This window comes from Pholcus phalangioides, unplaced genomic scaffold, assembly GCF_987345545.1.
Source record: "Pholcus phalangioides strain wild (caught in Gottingen) unplaced genomic scaffold, Ppha-v1.0 ptg000014l_1, whole genome shotgun sequence".
Lineage (NCBI taxonomy): Eukaryota > Metazoa > Arthropoda > Arachnida > Araneae > Pholcidae > Pholcus > Pholcus phalangioides.
In genome coordinates, this window is record NW_028301607.1 from 18055472 (window position 1) to 18078078 (window position 22607).

General features: G+C 39.8%; 1 protein-coding gene across 4 annotated transcripts in view; it reads left to right on the top strand.

Moving 5' to 3' along the window:
• LOC149078233 (uncharacterized) overlaps window positions 1–22607 on the top strand; it is a 575966-nt gene that overhangs the window by 149961 nt on the left and 403398 nt on the right. For all 4 annotated transcript variants that reach the window (XM_089241835.1, XM_089241837.1, XM_089241838.1 and 1 more), the window contains exon 2: window positions 11954–12044. The gene's annotated coding sequence lies outside the window, so the exon portion shown is untranslated. The remainder of the gene's footprint in view (window positions 1–11953; window positions 12045–22607) is intronic.

Here is a 22607-nt window from a genome sequence, read left to right on the forward strand (position 1 = left end):
ACGGATGAGAACCGCTGCTGTAACCATTCATTAAGTTGAAAAACCACAGAAAACGAACTTCGGTAGACCACCACTCTGCCGCCAGTGAGGTACAAACCTGGATGCTCGTGATGAGATCCCAGAGTGATGTCCACGCGACGACACAGTAGCTCTAGAATATACACGGCCACGGGTGAAAATCCAGTAAAAAAGTATTGTGCTGTAAAAGCTGAGTCACGGCTTGATTAAGCATTCCATACAGAAAAAAGAAAAAAAATGTTCAGCTCATCTATAAATTCCTCACACTTATGTGACAGGACATGAATAAGCTTGTACGTGCTCATCAAGCACAATGCCTCAACATTGAACGAAAAAAAAAGTACATTTAAATTTAAAAATAAAATAAAATTTTTTTATTGTATCTTTTGGTCATTTATCACACTTGTTATAAAATGTGTGCTGATTTTACAAACGAAACATCCAAATGGTTGACTGACTTCTTTTTTTTCCATCTAAGATAGTGATCTGGTGGCCCAGCCATTAGATACGTCGGAAGAGTTACGAAACCGTGGGTGCTTGACATGAGCTTTACATGGAAACTATTGATCCCTGAATGAATTTTGGGGGTGCTCAGATCAGTGGTACAGAATACTGTAGGTACTCGAGCACTCACTGCACCCTCTGGCTCCACCCCCACTGCCAGTCATCCCCCTAAATGCCAGAATTTTATTTACATATTGTGAAATCTTGACTAAGTACTGCACTGTCAGTTCCCTTCCCCCAACCCACAAGAAATTTCTGGCTACGGCTCTTCCAATAGCACCATTGTCCACATAATAGAAAGGTCTTACAGGTCTTGAGGTCAAACAACCTAACATAACATTTATTTGCGCAATAATGTTTTTAGGAAGAAATTTAACGATCAAAAACAGTTCAGCTCCTGGGTGTAAAACGGGCCACAGCAATTGAATTCAATTAGTGAGGAAAAACTAATTTCTTACTAAAATAGTTACCGTACTTCCCCACATTAGCTGGCATGCTGGGAAACAGTGAGGCAGGCCAGTATGCTGAAAATATCCGTATTTTCCGGAATGCCGATAAAATTCGATTCACGGATTCTGGAAAATTCTTGAATATCTTTATTTTTTATTAATTTCTTATCAGGAAAATAGATTATACATATCGTCGGAGCCAACAATGATGGCTCTTACTGGAACAAACAGTTGAATATTTAATATTAGAATGAATAACTGAATGGGAGGAAGAATGAAATGAAACATTTCATAGAGAATCAGAAATATTGTTCAATGTCGGTACTGTAATTGAAAGAAGGTAAAATTTGATTAGTCTTCTATACATGTGTATGAACAGGGCCGCAACTAGATGCTTGGTCACACGGGGCAAGCGCGCATTTTTACGCCCCCTTGTAATGGTAAAGGAGATGTTTCAGAATGAAATTTGCACCCCCTCGGGTTCAGCGCCCGGGGTACGAGACCAGTCTGCTCCCCATAGTTGCGGCCCTGTGTATGAATGAAGGCTGACAGTTGAATTCATATCAGATGGCATAGAGTTATAAAATTCAGGAACTATGTAAATAAAATACTTTCTTTTAAAAGTTTTATGAACACAAGATAATGCATAGATTCAATTTATTCCTGAGGAAGAACAAGACAAATTAATATCTAAAGAAAACTGATTTTTTTGAAAATGAGGAAGTGTGATTTAGAAAAATATATACATATATATCAACTTTATTCGGAAAATCCACTGATTCAGCTGAATGCATGCTGTGATCCTATTATAACCTCACTTTTTCCGGCATGCCGAAAGTGGTCAAGACCACAACATACAAAAAGCTGGTGCCCCTCGTGTTTTGCGGCATGCCGGCCAATGCGTGGGAATACGGTAAGTTTATTGAAATTTTTGAGTGAAATAATTTGGTAACAGATCTTTACTTGAAAAGTAAAAAGTATGTTCGCAGAGGAATGGGAAAAAAGACGAGCCCACAAAAAGCCAAGTATTGTACTTAGTTTGAATCCTTTTACGAGAGAACACACCTTTTCTTTTCCTCTCCTACAAAGAAGCATTCAACAGTGGGCGGAACAAAAATTTTAAACCACACAACACTAAATCCGATGTCCCGCTGTTTGTACGGGGGGAAGGAAAAATTGTTGGATTTTTTTCGAAGCAGTTCTGTGACAATTACCTGAACCTTTTTCAAGTAGATTTTCTCAACACCCTCAAACCGTCAGTCGGTTAAGGAAGGAAAAAACTCATCTCTGCCTCTACCGGGAGTCGAACCCGGGTCCCTCGATTGCCGGACGCGTGCTCTGACCACTAAGCTACAGAGGAGATAGAGATTTTCCTTCGCTAGAGCGTATATATGCCGAACGGAACCGTGCAATGGACGGTGAAACCGATCAGCTAATAGCTCATGGACGACGAGCCACCAGAGGGCTATATATATGACATGAATGTCGCTCTCCACTTGTTAATACAAGATATACAGAAGACTGGATGTTGTGAAGATATTTAATATTTGAGATGTTAATTTTTAAAGGAAGGAAAAAAACTCACCTCTGCCTCTACCGGGAGTCGAACCCGGGTCCCTCGATTGCCGGACGCGTGCTCTGACCACTAAGCTACAGAGGAGATACAGATTTTCTTTCGCTAGAGCGTATATATGCCGAACGGAACCGTGCAATGGACGGTGAAACCGATCAGCTAATAGCTCATGGACGACGAGCCACCAGAGGGCTATATATATGACATGAATGTCGCTCTCCACTTGTTAATACAAGATATACAGAAGACTGGATGTTGTGAAGATATTTAATATTTGAGTTGTTAATTTTCAAAGGAAGGAAAAAAACTCACCTCTTCCTCTACCGGGAGTCGAACCCGGGTCCCTCGATTGCCGGACGAGATTAAAAAATTAACATCTCAAATACTAAATATCTTCACAACATCCAGTCTTCTGTATATCTTGTATTATACATATACCTAGTAACATGATTAGAGCAGTGACAAACCATTGTAAAGGCATATACACGTCTGAAACGCATTGCTAGGGAACCCCGGTAACCAAAGTAAACGTTCCGAAAGTGATTGTTTGGGCCCAAAAAAACCATTGTTGCTCGACAGTTTTTGCCCATTTGGGGTATTTTCTCGGCTCTGACGAAATTCTAAAGTAGCCTATCGTTCAAGCCGGGTCCTATTTGGTATATATGCAAAATTTGGTTACGGTCGATCTAGAATTGTAGATTTGTTAGAGAGAACACACAGACATACAGAAAATCAATTATATATATATATATATAGATTGTGCATAATTCCTAATCGTCTCGGTTTTTTTGATAAATTTATTACCTTTACCGGTGATCATACATAATATCCAAGCGACGTTGTTAAGTTTGATGGATACTAAAAAAGTTATGCATAATGATAATTTGAAAAAATAATATATAATATTCAAGTACGCGCGTGCGATCGTGAAATTTGTTAATTAAGAGTTCATTATATCGAGGTCCGATTGTAGAATTTGTCAAATAGGGGTTAATTACATCGGGGTCCGATTGCAGAATTCATAAAACAGGAGTTCGTTATAATGAGGCTCGATTGTGGAATTTTTCAAAAATAGGAGTTCGTTATATTACATTTGTCATATTTGGGTAGAATCGTAAAACTTTTTAAATGTAAGTTCATTAGATAGAAGTACGATCGTAAAATTTGACAATGTTGGGAAACTCGGAGTTTGTTATATCGGGGTCTGATTTCAGAATTCGTCGAATAGGAGTTATTTTGATGATGATCGAAAAAATTTGTAAAATCAGATCTCATTGTCTGGTTCAGACACTGGCTCACAAGTACAGTCATCTCAAGTGATTCAAAATGTATTTCCCAGAATGAAATTAAACGTCACAAATATGTGAGATGAAATATATATAGTCATATTAATTATAACATAATTTGTAAGTTAAGTTATGCAAATACCTTTCCCTAAATAAAAATTAAATGAATTAAAAGAAACTTCGTTGGAAAAATGGGCCATTTTTATATTAAAAAAAAAAAGGTTGGGAGGGGAATATTATACGAGGTAATACAGAAATGTCTCTCATACGGTCATATCAATGAGAAGTTAAGACGTAGACGTCAAACATGTAATAAATCTTTTCCTCAGTATTAAGTTTTATAGAATAACAAACATTTTCTCAATGTGGTGTGGGAGTTCTAATTTGTAATTCTTAATATTTCTTTCTTAATCCAGTAAAAATGGAATCAAACGCAACGAAAGATTTGTCGTTAGGAGCTGTTCAAGTATTACGTAAGCAAAGTTTTAGTCATTTTAGACCCCCTACCCCCCTTGTCAGCAAAATTCGTCATCAGCTCTGCCCCTCTGAATACTAACTCATATTTTCATAATTCATAAAGGGTGGTTGATGACGTAAGCAATCCAAACGGGGTGTTATCCAATCCCCCCCCCTGTCATCAAATGTCAGCAAATCGGAACCCCCCCCCCCATCGATGATGACGTAATACTTGAACGGCCCCTTACACAGAGGTAGAGTTGCTTTTCATTGACGTTATAATCAAAGTTAATAAGCATTATTTTCTATGTGAGTCGCCAATTACTAACATTATAGCCGAGGTGTCCTTACAACCGAGGTCGTTATCGCCGAGTTTGACTGTATTTGTTTTTTTCATTGGTTCTTTCTGAACGATTAAGTCTTTATTCAGCCTTACAATTTATTATTATCAATATTATCGAGTTTTTGTCTGGCCGTGGTTGTCCTGGTCCTACATGGAATTGCCACAGTCGTAGAAAAGGAAGAGCACTTCTCGAGATGAGCCTCGTTTTAATCAGTACAACTGTGCTATAATAAATCGTAAGATTGTAATAGAATATTCGTTGTATGCTCCGAAGGGATTTCGCGCGTCGAGATCGAGCGAGCTTTCTCGAAGTCTTTTTTTTTTCTTTGCCCTACAGTGTAGAACGGGTGGTGAAGTGACATTATCGGTAGATAGATTAGATAGATTATCATAAGTAGAAATAGTTTCATTTAAAAAGCCGCTGCCTATTTCCCACCTCACTTTTCTTCTTATTCTTATCCCTTCCCGTTCCGTGTTTTTTTTTTGTCTATACTCTTTCCCTTCCATCAATGTATGTCGTATTAATAGCGTTGGGAAAAGTTTTCCAAAGGAGAAGGCGAAAGAGACACAGAGCAAGGAAAACATATCGTTTGATGATGATAGAACAAAAAAAGAGATCGAAAAGAAGAAGAGAGGTGCCTGCGAGAGCAGCAGTTGTTGGTTCGCTGCAAAAAAAAAAAAAAATAATAATAAAAAAGAAAGAAAAGAATTAGAAAGAAAAGGGGGAAATAAAATAAAAGGAAAAAGATGGCGATTTAGATTCGCAATAAGCTGTAGGAAATTTAATATGAAGGGGTGAATTAAGAAATTAAGGGGTACCAGCATCATCTTTTTGCTCGAGGTAATTCGTTAATTAAAAGCTCGCAAAGCACACATAAACTTTTTAAATTGGTGTTTATTTTTCCTTCAGGAGGTTTTTCCACGCGCTTTGCCCTGATCATCGCTTGTGTTTGATTTTCGTTGCGCATCAGCGGCGAGTTGGTCGCTCTCTCTGTCTATACCTAGCCCTCCCATCTTTCTGCTGTATTCGTGAGAAAAAAACATCGGCTCGTTTTTAAGAGTGCGGAGAATAATTAAATGATCCACGTCAAATATTGGTACAGGCAAGTCTGTACCAACTCTACCATCGTCCCAGTTGTTCCTCATTTCCACCATCGCCCCCCTCCCAACTGATATCCCAACTAAATCCTTCTTGCTTTCTTTTTTTTATATATATACTTCGCCCCCCCCCCCTGCTGCCATCTTTTTTAAACTATTTGTTCTTTATTTTTTCTTTTTATTTCTTTTGGTGCAGTGTTTATTTTCCCTGGGTATCCTGTTCGAACATATGCCTACCTACCTTTTCGTTTCTCTCTCTCCTTTCCCTGCACTTTATTTAAAAAGAGTCACGTCTTTACGTTATTTTTCATCTTCCACTGATATTGAACTCTTCTTATCCACCATTTCTCTCCCTCTCTCTCTCTCCACTCATTTTTTTTTCTGTTTCTTATCCTATCGTGTGTGTCTCTCATTAAGACGCTGCAACCTAAGAAGTAAAACATCTGGGCCGAGTGAAAAAATAACGCGCTCGGATAAAACAACATGGCCCCCGGTGATATAACTATTATTCCTCATGTTGATCCACGCGCAAAGTTCGCGGTTTCGTTTTTGCATGCGTTAATTTTCTAATCGACTATTCCCTGACAGATATATTAAAGTAGAATAACAAAATGTGCGATATTAATCGGGTTACTCGTAAGTTTATAATGAATGTGGTTATCGGAGCTGGCGAATGTCCAGGCTCGGTTTCGGATGTTTCCGTGTTCTCGCGTTCTTGATTCCGTCTCCGCCTTTCGCGAAAAGATAAAGGGAAATGTGCGTCTGTGAGAAAAAAAAAAGATGTTGTTGCTTGTTGCGTTCAAATGTACACAAATAGAACGCTGACTTGGTTGTCGTCCAAACGGACCTTCCATTGAGTTTCCTCGTGCTCTTTTGAAAATGTCTTCCATCAGCTCGTCGTCGCCTTATAAGTTATGAATTCTTTTGACGCATTGAATATCTTATCATACTGCTCTTGTCTTTTCCTCCTCCTATTTTTTCGATTGATGCATTTATCACTTCGATGCCGAAATATTTCCAGTTTCCTCTTCTTCGAAATTAAATTTCGAATACGTTTTCGTAGGTGGTTAGCCGTCAATACACCTCTTCACATCTCTCCCCCTCACTGATATTTATGGGATGCCTTTCCAATCCTGATGCGTTGTATCCCAGTATTGACGAGTTATTTCACCTTTAAATGACTCAGGAATGGTGTTCCCCGTATTTTAAAAAGCTGATTGGCCAATGGAACATTTTTTTCCCCTTTTTCTCTTATCGGACACTTGTTGAATATCAGAAGAAAACGATCTCTTAAAAAATTATTAAGAGATGTATTATTTCAAAAGGTTTTGTGATTTCTTATGTATACCTATAAAATAAATTGCGTCAGAAAAGCGATAAGCTCGTCTGCAAAGAATCAGTGAGGAACCATCGTCATCAAACAAAACTAATACTTGTCAGTTCCATCACAAAAAAAAAACAGGGAGAGAGAAAAAAAATATAGTGACCTGAGAGAGAATCATAATGCCAAAATGCTGACCAGCCTAATGTCGAATAAATGAGAACGCGTTCCGTCGATTGAATGGTGATAATAATGCTGCATTTCTATGCATTTTCTATTCCCTCGCCGAATTACATTTTATTAATACAAGGATACCGCTGCAAACGTGAGCAAAAAATAGAAATACATATTTTTAATATCTCTCCTTGTATCTTTCATAAGTTTTACCTTTCTTCTTCTTCTTTTTTTGTTTCCATTTTTGTTGAAGAAAGAAATGTCTGAATGTCATCCATCAAATGCGGAAACTTGGCTTGTAAACTCGAAACTTTTCTACTCTTTGAATATCATCGAGGTTCGTCTCTTGTGCTACCTCCGGCAATGATTTCGAGCTCGACACACGCCACAAAATTCATATTTTCTTGTGCCAATGAATTCTCTTCTTCATCTTCCACGTGTTTAGACGAATCTCTCTCTCTCTCTCTCTCTCTGTATGTTCTGCCGTATCCTCTTTCTTACCTCGGAAAATCCCGAATCACCTTTTCTTCTTCTTGGTTTTCATCTTTTGCTCCTGATGAAATGCCAGATGCAATTATAGGGGAAAATCTAAATTTGACTTCTCATTTTATCAATGACAACGCGGAGCTTTCTTTTCTTAATTACAGCGTATGTATGCGTGTATATAAAAATACTTATCATCCGGATGTTCAGCATGTAACAAAAATGAAAAGTCATTTTTGGGAGTCCCCATTCTTTGGTTTTCCATATGTACGCAAGTTCGACTGTTTGAAGATGTGGTAATCTCTTTTAATATAATAAAACACTATACCTTAACGACGTGCCCGTCAGTACACTGACACACGTTGAAGAATAGAATTTGTGAATTAAAACACACTCAGCTATATAGAATGAGCCATGTATATGATGAGAAAGAATTTCTTTCTCAAAATGTGGGAAGAATCTTTTTAAAATGCATAGTTTTTCACACCATTATTTCAATTCGTTGACCAGGAGGCCTATGGACGCGTGCATGGCTGTGATTTCATTAGTAAAAATGTTTTGTTTGCGTTTCTTTTTTTTTTGCCTTGAAATTTACAATCCGAATTTTTTCTTAACGTAGCTTGAATCGCAAAGAACGTAAATATACAGGATGATGCCTCAAGTTCCTTGGCCTTAAATTATTGGCGAACCGTTGATCTTAGCGTCATACTTCCAATTAGAAAAAGTATCCGAATAACGTGTAGCCCTCAGATACGACATTGATGTTGTAAGGGGGTATGTAGCTACTGAAATAAAAAAGAATAAACTTCTTATTAGGTGACCTGTCTTAAAAAACCAAATTAAAAAGTCGGTCTCTTCTGAAACTAAACCATTCCACGTTTTTAGTGGGATATTCGCTGGGACAATTGAATTCGAAAAATGCTAAAAATGAGGGAAAAAACATCATAAATTAACGAACACGCACATACGTTTGATATGCTGTTTTTTTTTTTCATTTTCAGCGATTTTTTAAATTCAACTATAATCCTCAGATCACGAGAAGAGTTACGGGATGAGCCGTCCCGTCGAGCAGCCGGACCGTCCTAAGAGCATCACAGGCCTTCCCGGGCCAAGTGAACTTTTTGGGGCCCTACCACATAAATTCTGGAAAATTTCAACCAGATCTTATTTTTTGAATCTAATGCGACAATGCCTTGACACGACACTGTCGCACAGCCGGTGTTTACGTTACAAAAACACTACGATGGCGGCGTTATCGAGAGCACTGCCGTGGCGCTCTTGGTGAAATTTCTAGGAGGCCAAAATAGAGCTAACGACGCCAAACGGGAAAGCACCGTTACTAATGCGCTATTCTCGATGGGTAGTTGCTTTACCTAAAAGAAAATAATATATAGGATCGTCCGACGTGACGTAACGTGACGTAGGTGATGTTCTTCTCGTGATCGGTAGACTATATCGGTGGACTGAAACATGAAATTTATGTTTGTTAACTGGCGTCGTGGGATCATTTTCACCCCCAGCAAGTATTAATGCATTTTTAAAATAAACCAGTCTTCATAAAAGCGATGGGTTTTTACATGCCTTCATTCATCCGTCAATTCACATTCGAAAAAAATGAAAGGATGCATGACTTTTGAAATTTCTTAAAATTAGTTATTAAATTTTTTGACCGCAACTTTCATGATTATAAAATAAACAGGCATGAGTAAAATATACACAGGAAATGAAATGTACAGATTAAAATAATATTTACTATGTTTTCGCAAGCACCAAAATTTGTCTTGGAAACACAGTCCTTACAAACAACACAATGACATGCTGATCACACACATCTTACGTGCAATTCACTAGGAACACAATCCTCATCCTTACCTCGGATATCCGATGTTTCATCATTAATTTGAAACCATTATCGAGAAAACTGTTGCTCTCCCGGGACGACATTTCAATCTCAACACTACGGCCGTCAGACAAAAAATGACATGCAAATAACGGAAATTTTCACGAATGAAATAAAGGAAAGAAAAAATAGAACAACCTCATAAATTTGTCAATAACGTATAAACAACCTCATAAATTTGTCAATAACGTATAAACAACCTCCTTGAAACGTACTGATAACCGGATGTACCGAATGCATTTTTTCTCAAGGGAGTATCATGTTTAGCAACGCGTGGGGTCAAACTCACCCCACCACGCCAGTTGAGGGTTAACCTCAAAAGGAGACAGGGCAAGAACTTTCTATTTTGGATTTTTCGGGGAAGGGTCATCACATAAAAATGGAAGTTCAATTTTTTATTTTATTTTAATTACCATACAGCCCTTTGCAATATGAATAACGTATCTGAAGTCTACACGTTATTTGGATACCTTCTTTTAATTAGAAGTATGCATCTAGGATGAACCGTTTGCCAGTAATTTGCGGCCAAGGGACTCAAGGCATTACCTTGTGTGTATATATATATATATATATATATATACACTCATGTCAATAAATTAGGGATAATTCAGAATCACACGGAAATCGAAATCTAAAGTAAAAGTTTCACCTGTAGAATTATCACACACATCTGCAAGAATGATATGCAAATTTCAGGAAGCCACCAGATGATGCCGATAGTACGTCACAATGACGAGAGTGTAAGGAGGGGGGGTATATAAGGAATGGTGGCAAAGAAGTAAAATTGTTCACAAGAGTTCTGTAAGGCGCTCAGTGCCATAAGTGAATAGTTATGACACAGAGGACGCATGTGAATGATGTTTTACGCAGTAGAATTATCGGCCGCCTGGAATGTGGGCGTACTCAGATGGGAGTATCCGAGGAACTTGGAATTGCCCAAAGTGCCATCTCTAGGCTTTGGCAACGATTCCAAGATAACGGGAATGTCAGTGGACGTTACAGTACAGGTCGCCCCCGAGTTACAACGCCGAATGAAGACCGGTATTTGGCAGTAACTGCCAAAAGAAGCAGACGGAGCACAGCATTCGACCTGTCAGCTATCTGCAGCCACGGGCACCACAGTTTCAAGGCAAACCGTGTACAGACGTTTGGGAGATATTGGTCTATATGCTCGCAGGCCTGTCAGATGTGTTCCGCTCACGGCAACTCACTGTCGGCAGTGATTAGCCTGGAGTAGAGAACATGTAATGTGAACATCGTCACAGTGGGCTTGTGTGATGTTTTCCGACGAGTCCAGGTTTAGCCTGCAGTCTGATTCACGTCGGACTTTCTTATGTAAAATGCCAGGTACCCATTACCACCAAGACAACATCATTGAACGACACCGTTACGGTGGTGCAGCATTGCTCGTTTGAGGTGGAATTATACTGAGTTCCAGAACAGATCTGCATGTTCAAACCGGAACCATTAAAGCCCAAATTTATCGGGACATCATTCTGGAACAACGTGTACGTTTGTTTAGGGGTGCCATGGGCGCAGAATTTGTGTTTATGGATGACAACGCCCGTCCTCACCGAGCAAACATCGTAAACGAATGCCTTGAATCTGAGGATATCACCCGTATGGAATGGCCAGCATTCTCACCTGACTTGAATCCGATAGAGCATGCGTGGGACATGCTTGGCCGACGAGTTGCAGCCCGTCAACCACCTTCTACATGTGTACCGGAACTTCGGAGAGCATTGCTTGCTGAGTGGAGTGATCTTCCCCAAGATCAGATCGATAATTTGATACTCAGCATGCCTAGGCGTTGTACGGACTGTATTTCATCGCATGAGAGACATACAATGTATTGACCATCATACCAACCATGTAATAGTAAGTTTTTGTAAAGGAGATATGTTTTACAATTGCTCCAGGGAGCAAAAATCGTAGTTTCTATAAATGGTATCATACGTTCACCATCGTTTTTGTTCTTTATCTTTTGTTTAATAAATGGGCTTTATGAATAAGTAACGTTTGTTTTGTTTCTGAACCTTTATTTGCCGGAGCTGGCATTATCCTTAATTTATGGACATGAGTGTATTTGGGAAGTAGTACTACTTCAATACATTTATTTTACGTGGGATTTTTGAGGCGTTGCGCGTCTTCAATAAATCTCTAAATAAGCAGTAAAATGCGAACTAGATTTTTTAATGGCTTTCAATAAGCGTCATAACTAAGAAAAAAAACTATTACCTCAAAAAAAAATAAAAAAAAGAGCATTCAAGGGTTAAAGAGAAAATGATAATTTTTCCCAAGTTCAACTTCATGCGATTAATTGCCCTATTCTATGCACATAATTTCAGGATACGAGGTAGCTGTCGATTGAATGTTGTTTTTCGTCTGCAGGAGAAAAGCAAAACCAAACTTCTCTGCTGAGTAGTTGCGACTGTACGGGTAAGTTGGCACATCACTTTGTTTTTTACTTGAAATTATTTTTAAGTTTGATCTGTTACCTTGTTTTTAGGATATTTTCGTGTTTCTTTTTTATTCATTTATTTATTTTTAAATGATATGAATAGAAACGTGTGGCAATAAGACTTTTAAGGGGGCAATTCGATTTTTAATGGGAGCAATTAGGATTTATGAAAATTCGTATCTGATGAAAGAATAATTTCAGACTTGATGAAAATTTATTAATATTTAATAAGAAAATAATTTAAGAATTAATGAAATTTCATATTTATAATGAAAAAAAATCTGAGAACAAATAAAATTCTCTTATAATTTAGGGTATTCTATTTAACTCGGAGTCGTGGGCCTCCGTTAGATCTACTCGTTAAGACGCCATGGTGTGGATGGAGATGCAATAGTATCAAGGATACAGTTATTTTCCGGATATTATGCTGAGGTGAACTCGGAAAGAAAAGTCATCACCTCTCCGCCGGAACTTGAACCCAGGCCCTCTTGCATACCGGGCAAGCATGCTGCCATCTACACCACTGGAGACACCTCAGCATAATATCTGGGAAATAACTGTTTCCTTGATATCTCGAGCTGAGAAAAGCCATCTCTAACCCGTCCCACCTGGGGACCATTTCCTGAAGTTGAAAGGCTGTCTCTACTTCAGCGCCTCACGCCACAGTGCGTGAAATAAGGAAGGCAGGGTCATGTTTCCAGTGGTGGAGATGGTAGCATGCTTGCCCGGTATGTAAGAGGGCCTAGGTTCGAGTCCCGGTAGAGACGTGATGACTTTTCTTTCCAAGTTCACCTCAGAATAATATCCGGAAAATAACTGTTTCCCTGATATCTCGAGCTGAGAAAAAGCCATCTATCTCTTTAACAACATAGTATGTCTTGTTGGGCTTCAGAGAATATTTTTTCTTTCTGAACTGCACTGTCTTAAAACCCCGCTTTAGACAAGGTTGTCTTTTGCACTTCCTACACGTGGATCGCAGATCCCCTTTTTGAATAATATATATACACTGCTGGCCACCCAAATTGCAACACCAAGAAAGACAAGAGATATCGCAACAATATTTATTTTGTAGATAACATGTTGACCAAGCATCAAATGATTAAATTTATAGACTTCTGTGAAGTGTGGTTCCTGCCAAAATCAGTAGCCAGAGTAGCCGCCATTATTGGAGATCACAGCTGCCACACGCCTCGGCATTGATTCAAAGAGACTTTGGATGTGTTCTTGGGGTACAGCAGACCAAGCAGCTTCCACGCGTTGCCAAAGTTGATCTGGGGTGTGACAGCTGGGGATGTAATTTGGGTCAATCGTTGAGCAACCATGGACCACATGTTTTCTATCGGCGAAAGATCCGGAGGGCGAGCTGGCCAGGGAAGCAATTCAATCTGGCGATTGACGAAGAACCTTTGGACAATGCGTGCCACGTGTGGTCACGCATTATCCTGTTGATATATGCTGTGGGCAAGCCCTGAAGGTAAGGAAGGGCAACTGGCTCCAACACCTCGGAGATGTAGCGCTGGCTTTTTAAAGTACCGGCAATGCGTACTAGAGGAGTGCGAGAGTGATATCCAATACCGCCCCATACCATAATACCCGGTGCAGGACCAGTGTGGCGGTGCATAACGCAGCTGTTCAGCATCCTCTCTCCACGGTGTCTCCAGACTCGAATCCGACCATCGTGGTGTTGCAGACAGAAGCGTGACTCGTCAGTAAAGACAATTTCATTCCATTGTGCCATCCACATCCTTCTTTCATCGCACCATTGGCGGCGGAGACGTCTGTGGTTCTGCGTCAAGGGTAGACGAAGCAATGGACGTCTTGCGGACAGACCACTCTGCTGTAAACGGCGTCGAATGGTACGCGCAGACACTGGATGATGCGGTACAGACTGAATGTGCTGTGCTATGGTTCGTGATGTGGCTGAGCGATCCGTCACTGCCATACGCACAATACGCCTGTCATCACGTGAAGTGGTGCACTGAGGTGGATGCGATCGAACACGTCGGTCCGTCGTACCCTCCTGCATCCAACGATCACATATCCGCATTACAGTTGTTTTGTTTCGTCCAACACGACTACCGATTTCCCTGAAAGATAATCCACAATCTCGGTAGGCCACTATCCTTCCTCTGTCGAACTCGGATACTTGATCAAAAGATGATCGCTGTTTTCTACGAGGCATAATTGATCGTTTTTTTGAAAAAACCACAAGAAAAACACAATTGCCGTACTTCAAATCGTCGAAATCTCCAAGCCTTAAATAGCGCTTTGAAGTGGCGCCACAGGCGCGCGTGATGTGCGTCTGCGCTGAAATTCTAATCATTTGCATATCTCACCTCCGCTAATGCATGTTGTAAATTTCATATTATTTGCATGCTTCCTTCAGGGTGTTGCATTTACGGTGGCCAGCAGTGTGTATGTATACATATATAACATGTTCCGACTGATCTATCATCGCCGAGCCGATCCAGCTGAATTTATATTTATGAAATTTGGTCAGTATTTTTATTTCATGACATAAAGTCTCACTAAGAAGGGGTTTTCAAAAACTTGACCCCTAAGAGGGTCATAAAGGAGTTCAAAGGTTATACAGAGAAATCACGCCGAGCCGAAACGCTGGAACAATATTTATGCAATTTGGTCAGTAGTTTTATTCCATAATGTGAAAACTCACTAACGAGGGATTTTTCAAAATTCATATTGTAAGAGGGACATGAGGTGGTGGGGTTGAAATGTTATGTGGGGCAATCATCGCTGAGCCCAAACCGCTGGAAGCTATAAATATGAAATTCGGTCAGTATTATAGACTCGCCGCAGTATAGAGACTCGCCGCCAAGACGGGATTTCTGGAAATACAACACCCAAGGGTGGGTCATGAGGGATTCAAATGTTATTGGAAGGAAACATCGTAGGCAATTTTCAGATTATCAAATCCACGTGAGGGAAGCCGCGGTTAACAGCTAGTAAGAACATATAATGATATGTCATGAAAAGGGAATGGGGGGGGGGTAAGTAGGGCCTACTTTGGGGGCACAGGAAAATTTGAGATTTGAGAAGAACACAAAGAATCTTTCCAAGGATATTTTGAGTTTATAACCTTCAAAAAGCTTTTACAATTTGCAGAAATTGATTGAAACGGCATTTAATTTTCTTTTCTCGATATTTTAACGTTAGTTTTTTTTTTTCAATTTTTGATAATTTTTAAGGGGGGGCACATACACTGCTCAAAACAATTAGGGGAGCACATGGTTTTAACAAAATTAAAACAAAGATGTATACCGATAAGTAACATAAAATGAATCATCCATAATTTAAAGCCTAGCAGGAAACGGAAGAAGAAAACTTCATATGCAAATCAAAGTTCATGACGTCAAAAACCAGAAAAAGGAGATAAGGGCAGAAATCGGGATGTTGCAGAAACGCCTGTTTTACTGCCGTAACTGTGAAATTCGATTGCGCAGTATTTTTTTTTTTGAGAGAAGGTGACTTGAGGATGTCTCAACAACGTGATTTATCGGAATCCATGGCATGGCGTGTTATAGGCAGACTGGAATCCGGGCAAACACAACGTAGTGTCGCGGACGCTGTTGGAGTCACCAGAAGTGTTGTTGCAAGGCTGTGGAATCGATTCCAAGAAACAGGAAATGTTAGACGTCGACCAGGGCAAGGTCGGCCACGTGCCACAACAGCAACTGATGACCGGTATATACGGTTAACAGCCCGTCGAAACAGAACAGAGAATGCTACGCAGCTGCAAAGACGGTTGCTCTTGGCAACAGGACGAAGGCTGTCCAGCCAAACAGTACGTAATCGGTTTCATGAGGGAGGGCTCTATGCACGTAGGCCAATGGTCTGCATTCCGTTGACCCCACGCCGAAGAAGATGGGCTGCTGAACATCGAGATTGGGAGCAACATGATTGGAGCCAATTGCTGTTTACAGACGAGTCCCGATTCAGTCTGGAGTGTAACACCCGACGTGTTCTGGTATGTAGGGACAGGGGCACTCGAAATAACCCCGCATTCGTTCGTGAAAGGTCACAATACAGACGAGCTGGTTGGATGGTATGGGTGGAATCAGCACAGGGGGACGTACGGACCTGCATATCATTCGGAATGACACTTTGACGGCCCGAAGGTATGCAGACGAGATACTGCGACCTCATGTCATCCCTTACGCTGGAGCCATTGGAGATTCTTTCGTTTTCCAGGATGATAATGCCCGACCGCATAGAGTTCGTCTGGTGGAGAACATGCTTGAAGCTGAAACAATACAGCGTATGGAATGGCCAGCGTGCTCTCCTGACCTGAATCCAATCGAGCATGTTTGGGACATGCTCGGACGATGCATTGCTGCGCGACCAAGGCCGCCTGTTACTGTCCGAGACTTGCAGATTGCACTTCTTGAGGAGTGGAACAGTATTCTCCAAAGTCTGATCGATAACCTCATCGCATCCATGGCAAACAGGTGTGCAGCAGTCTTAGCTGTTCGAGGAGACCACACGTCCTATTAAAACTCATGCATCATGTCTAAACAGTACTTTTTTTTTATCGTTTACATGTAACCAAATTGTTGCCCTAAATCATCTTCTCATGTTTTTTCCATATTTTCAAAGAATTAAAGCTTAATTCCAAATTTTTTTACGTCTTTTTTCTGTATTGCGCATTGATACGCGTGTACTATCCATTGTAGGGCAATACGTGGCTGTCTCGCACTGGTTTCTTCACTTTTTTGCTTGCTCCTCTAATTCTTTTGAGCAGTGTAGTTCCCATAACCTATCCTCCCCATGTGTATCGGAGAGAGCATCGGGATCGAACAAGATGCTTAGGTGGGGCATGGCGAAAAAAAGGTTAGGTATCACTACTAATGAACCGTACATGCACCTCGTACACATTCCTCTACGGAATTTGTTATGCACCACTGCTTAAGAAACGAATCATTTCGAGACCCATTTCGACTGGGTTCTCCCTGAACCGATACAAGAAGCGATGCAACCCACAACTCGGCACGGATTTGTTCAAAAACTTGAAAAGCAGGTATGTAATCAATCCGTGTTGAGTATCGGTCGAGTGTGGACCCGGCCTTCCAAATAAGACCAACACAGCTCTGGCACTCTATAGAAAGGGTGTCCAATCAGGGATAAATGAAAAAATAATAATTGCAGAAAAAAATGCTTGCCTGAATTCAAACTATGAACTATTGGATGGAATTATTCGTAGAGAAAACTAATTTTTCATGCATTTCATCTACTTTGGGAACACAGTAAAGAGTTTTCGGAGTTGCGGCTTATACGCCTGGGGAAGCCATAGTAACATGGGTGATACTTTTGTCTCAAGTCACCCCTACGTAGATCCTACACTCGAGAAGGCGTTGCAAGCACACTGTTCCAAAAAATTTCAAGTTGTCAACTTTCAAAAATTGTCATTTAAGACTCCCGAGCGGTCATTTTGACCGCAGTTGAAAATTTCGTTTTTCACACATTCAGATTTGAAATACACACAATAAATGCCTTTTTTAGGAAATAAAATTATTTTTCTCTTCTAAAAATAGAGTATAGGATCACCCATGCTTCATTACATTTCAGAAATAAGCAAACATACCGCAGGTTTCAAGATGGGCTTATTTCTAAAAGGCGGTAGAATGCATTCAAATAAACTGTCTTCATATGTATATAATACAACTATTTTGGCATCCAAGATATACAGAAAACTGGATGGTGTGAAGATATTTATTATTTGAGATGTTGATTTTTTTTAAGGAAGGAAATCTTCACAACATCAAGTATTCTGTATATCTTGCATTAACAAGTGGCGAGCGGCATTATGTCATTTTTTTTCATCATTATACATCATTATACATAATTATATGAGAAATGATAAAATTGTTTGACAATTGTGACAGCATTTCACGTTCTTTCTGCTAGTAAATTGAGTCACCACTTAATTAGCTTTAAACGTAGAATCTCTTGACTGCTCCAGCTGGGATAGGGGTGAGGCATAGGTGACAGAACAGTATAGATTCAGGTCTCTTGATCCCCAAGAACTTTTTGGGAAGTGTGCTTTCAATAATTCCACATACAAAGCAATGCACATACCTTCCCGCATGTTTTATCGAATTCCATATATACGAAAATTCTGACAGCCCTAGTAATCCATTATTATTTTGTTCTATCGGATATAGGGGGTATCACTTGATTGTCGTGAAGCAACTTACATTCCTGAATTTCGTACGCAATGTTAATTCCAAAAAAATATGAAATTTTTTTTATGGTGTTGGGGCCCTGTGCACCCTAAAAGTTTTAGGCCAGTTTCCCTAAAAACCAGTTTCCCTAAAAACCGTCGCAATGACAATATTTCAAAACAGGAAACCCTAGTTCTTATGGCACTCGATTTAATCTGAAAATATATTGCATCATGAATTTTTGCAATAATGGTCAAAAATACCGCTCCTATAGTTCGTGTTAAAATTTTTTTTGATAATACTCAGTTAATCAGAAAATTAAAGAATACATATATTTTGACATTTTTTAAATATTTTTCATAGTCTCGGAAGGAGGGGGGGCAGTACGTGGTTTCTATGGTTCTCGTCTACTGCGTTCGCTACTTTGGGCAGGGGGGACGATCATGTGTAATAACAGAACTTCCCCTGTGTGTAAGCTTTTCCAGCATCATACGCCATCATGCGGTAGAAGCACGTGTCCACTCTGCGGTTATGTTGTTTGTCATTGTGCTCGACTCTCATCCTGAGGATTCAATTTGGAACCCCGTTGACGGCACAGGGATGGTCGGCTGAAGTTGGCTTTCTGCGGTTTTTTTAACTTTGAGGCGATCGTCCATTCAAAACAGTCTCATTTTTACCTGTCATAACGTCAATTTTGCCTGCCATATTTTTTTGCTGTAATTTGCGGCGCTACTTGCCTTCGATAATGTTGCTAATTGGCGATGCCTCGTATGGATTTAGATTTTCCGTGTTTTTGTGAAAAAAAATATGAACATCCTATGCATTCATCGTTATACGTCTCGTGGACCGGATGGAACCTCTTGGCGAGCTGCATGTGATCCGAGGGCCGGAGGTTGTCCTGGTTTACGACGTAAATGTGCGGTTTAGTAATGGCTGTCAAGCTTGTATTTTTCCTTTTCCACTTCTTTTGTGGCCCATTTATTCTTCAAAAATGGTAGTAATAGTTTTCAAAATCATCCTCTCATTTCTCAAAGAAGTTTGAAATAATTTGAAGTAAATTATAAAGAAATTGGGTGTCAAACGCGTTGTTCGTTTACGGCTCCATATTTCGAGTTATTTCGCTATTCGGGAATAAAATCTGTAATACAGGAATTTGCATCGGATAGGATATGTTATGGTTTTTTAGGTGTCAGCATTTTAACATCGTGATTTCCGTGGAAGAAAATCAAATTTTTCATCGTTAAAAATGGTTTGAGGTTGGGGTCGTGTCTGAACTACATACTTATGAACGCCGAAAACACAGTAAACGGTTCTCTCACCGTATTCGAAAACTACGAAGATTGTAAGTTCATAAAAAGATGACAAGGCTATTATTAGTGTACGGTGTTGGGTTGCAGGGGGGTACACAAAATTTACCAGAATTTCTTAAACTAGTAAATGTTGAACATTGTTAAAAAAAGGAAAGACAGTTGATCTTTCAAAACGTGGCAAGTAAGTAGATAAATAAGAAGAATGTCGCCCGAAAAAAGAAGGAAATTTCTCGTTAACCTAATGCTGTCTCAAATGAGGATCTTGCAGCGCCATCTGGCGAACATTTGGGAATATAAATATGACACAGTGATCTCCTTATAGTGTACGCGACAAAGAGGGACAAATATACATATGTGAGAAAGATGTGATTAAAATCGAAAAATAGTTCTTAAATTAAAAATACTGCATGTCAGTATGCGTAAGGAAAATTTTTGGTATCATCATTTATCAAAGAAAATAAATTATCATTTTTCTTCTTTCAATCATTTATTTAAAGAAGTTGGTGGGGCTTTCGGTCACAATTAAGAAACTTAGGGGGGTGGCCCTGGGTTCAAGATTGCCCCAACACACGAACAAATCGCATAAAAACAAGTGTTTTCGTTGTGGTCTGGAACACGGAAGCTCATTTCAAGGATATCCTTTTCGAGTGGCCTTGGCCTAAACTTAACACCTTCTCTTTCATTCCTTCGGGTGAAAACCCCCCTCAAGTAGAAAAAGAGGTTAATTTCATAGACTTCCAAGATAAAAACAAGGAAACAAACACTCTGCCCAGGGTAAGATATGCCGATGTGGCTCAGCCGAAAAAGGGGGGGGGGGGTAAACAAGATCCACAAATTTGTGGGGGCACTGAGGAAACGTCCTACCCTTCATACTTTGAATGGGGTACATGTTTCAATACTGACCTCAAAAACGGACGCCCAGGACCCACTGGTCCCATCGCTGATCGATTTAGAATCACAACGGCCGTCGTAAAAGGTTGTTGAGAGGAACGAGGACACTACTGAGCATGACGCAAATGACGTTGCTACTGCTCTAACAAATATCACAAATACCACCTTCCAAAAACTAAGGATACCGCTGATGAGAAAGATAAGCTCGCAGTTATCTGGCATAGCTTTATAGAGGTTTTCCTATTAGCCAAGAAAATCTAATTCACTTATCACTTTCTACTTTTAGCGAATCTCAAACACTAATACGATAGCGATTAGTAACAGCGCTTTTACAACGGCGCGCTCCTAAGCCTTTTAGAATCATCTGTTCCTTTTACAATCCACCACGATACCGACTCGATATCCCCTTATTAAAAGCGATATTTAGAAGCAAAGGTAATAAGCCCATATATGTAGCTGGCGATTTCAACTCTAAAAACCAACTTTTCAATAGCAACAAATCAGGATGGTAGGGTTCATGCACCGCAATCACCTACACATTATCCCTACAACATTCAGCATAGGCCGGACTACTTGACTTTGGTTTGACAAAAAACCTACTACACGGAGTCACCATTGAGGTGCTCAGTGAGGATCTGACCATAATCCGGTACTATTCAAGATTGACAGTGGTATCACTTATCAAATTCCATACATGCTTCGCATCGATTGGACTAATGTTCGTATAACACTGGAAAATGTGAACCAGTTGAGATCAATAGTTTGTCAAAAGAGAACATTAATATAGCAGCAGAAAAAATTACTGAGTTAATTCAAAATGCCGTAAATAATTCGACAAGGCTTATCAAGCCTTTTAAAAATTCTGGCATCTCTGAGGAGTTGAAGTGTAAAATTAACTTCAAAAATCAACTCTGAAGACGAGTACAGCGTACGAGAAACCCCAATCTCCGTAACATGCTGAGCCGTATGTCCAGAGAAATAAGAAATAGCCTCAAGGAATATCTCTTAGAAGAGGAATGGTTTTCTTGACGAGGCTGATGTATGAGATGGGTCTCTCTGTAAATAAATTAGAATTTGTAAGAATACATAGTACAAATGGTCCTGTATACACTGATGAAGAGATAGTGGAGTCTCATTCACTAACACGTATGAAGACCAGATTTCACCATAAAGTAACCAACCGCTTATTGTAGAAGCACACTTTGAACAGGTAGTTAACGACTTTCTACAAAACAACCAACCACATAACATCTTGTCGGCTGCTCCCACTGACCGTGAGGAGATCCTCGAGATAATTAAAAGACTTAGGGATAAAAAACCCTTGGGTATGATAATATTACGAACACAGCTTTGAAGTTCCATCTAATATTATTCAGTCCAAATCGTTTATTACAGCAGTATGTGTTTCCCACCCCAGGGGATAACACATTGCGGGTGAGTCACAAATCCAGCAACGGAAGAGTTCCACATACACGGTTTACAACGATGAACTCAAAGCGTATCAATAACCTTTGTATAATATCAATAATCTTTCTCGTCTTTAATACGCTTTGGGTGAACTGGTCGTGAATTAGGAGCGCAAGTTCTTATAACCGTCTATCTGCATATTTCCACCGAAATCGCTCGTACCAGCGTCACCTATCGGCTGTTTTTGTTTTTTTCCCCGTCTGAAAAAGATTCCCGTGACCTAGCGATGCTAACCCTGCAATCCGTATTTTATTTCGGCATTTTCCGGTTTTTATTCATTTTTAAAGTTTCTACGGACTTTTGCCCACCCTGTACAATGTACAATCAGGTCATCGTCCTTATTTTAGCATATGCATCTAGTGTTTGGGATAATTCCCTGAAAAAGAAAATCAATCGAAAATAAAGGAAATAATTTAAAAATTAATGAAAATATTTAATGAAAAAATACTTTCAGAAATAATGAATATATATTCGTATTTTCTAAAAAAATTGTATCTGAATAAATAAAATTCTCTAATAATGTAGGGCTCCGATTTGATTCGAAGCCCTGTGGCCTTGTTGTACCCACCCGTTAACACTAGGGTTTCCAAATTCCCGACATTTATCGTATTCCCCGAGAATTTTCGAGAATACCCGGAATTACCTATTCACAGTGAAATCCCCTCAACTTCCCCCCCCCCCCGAAGCCGTGGCT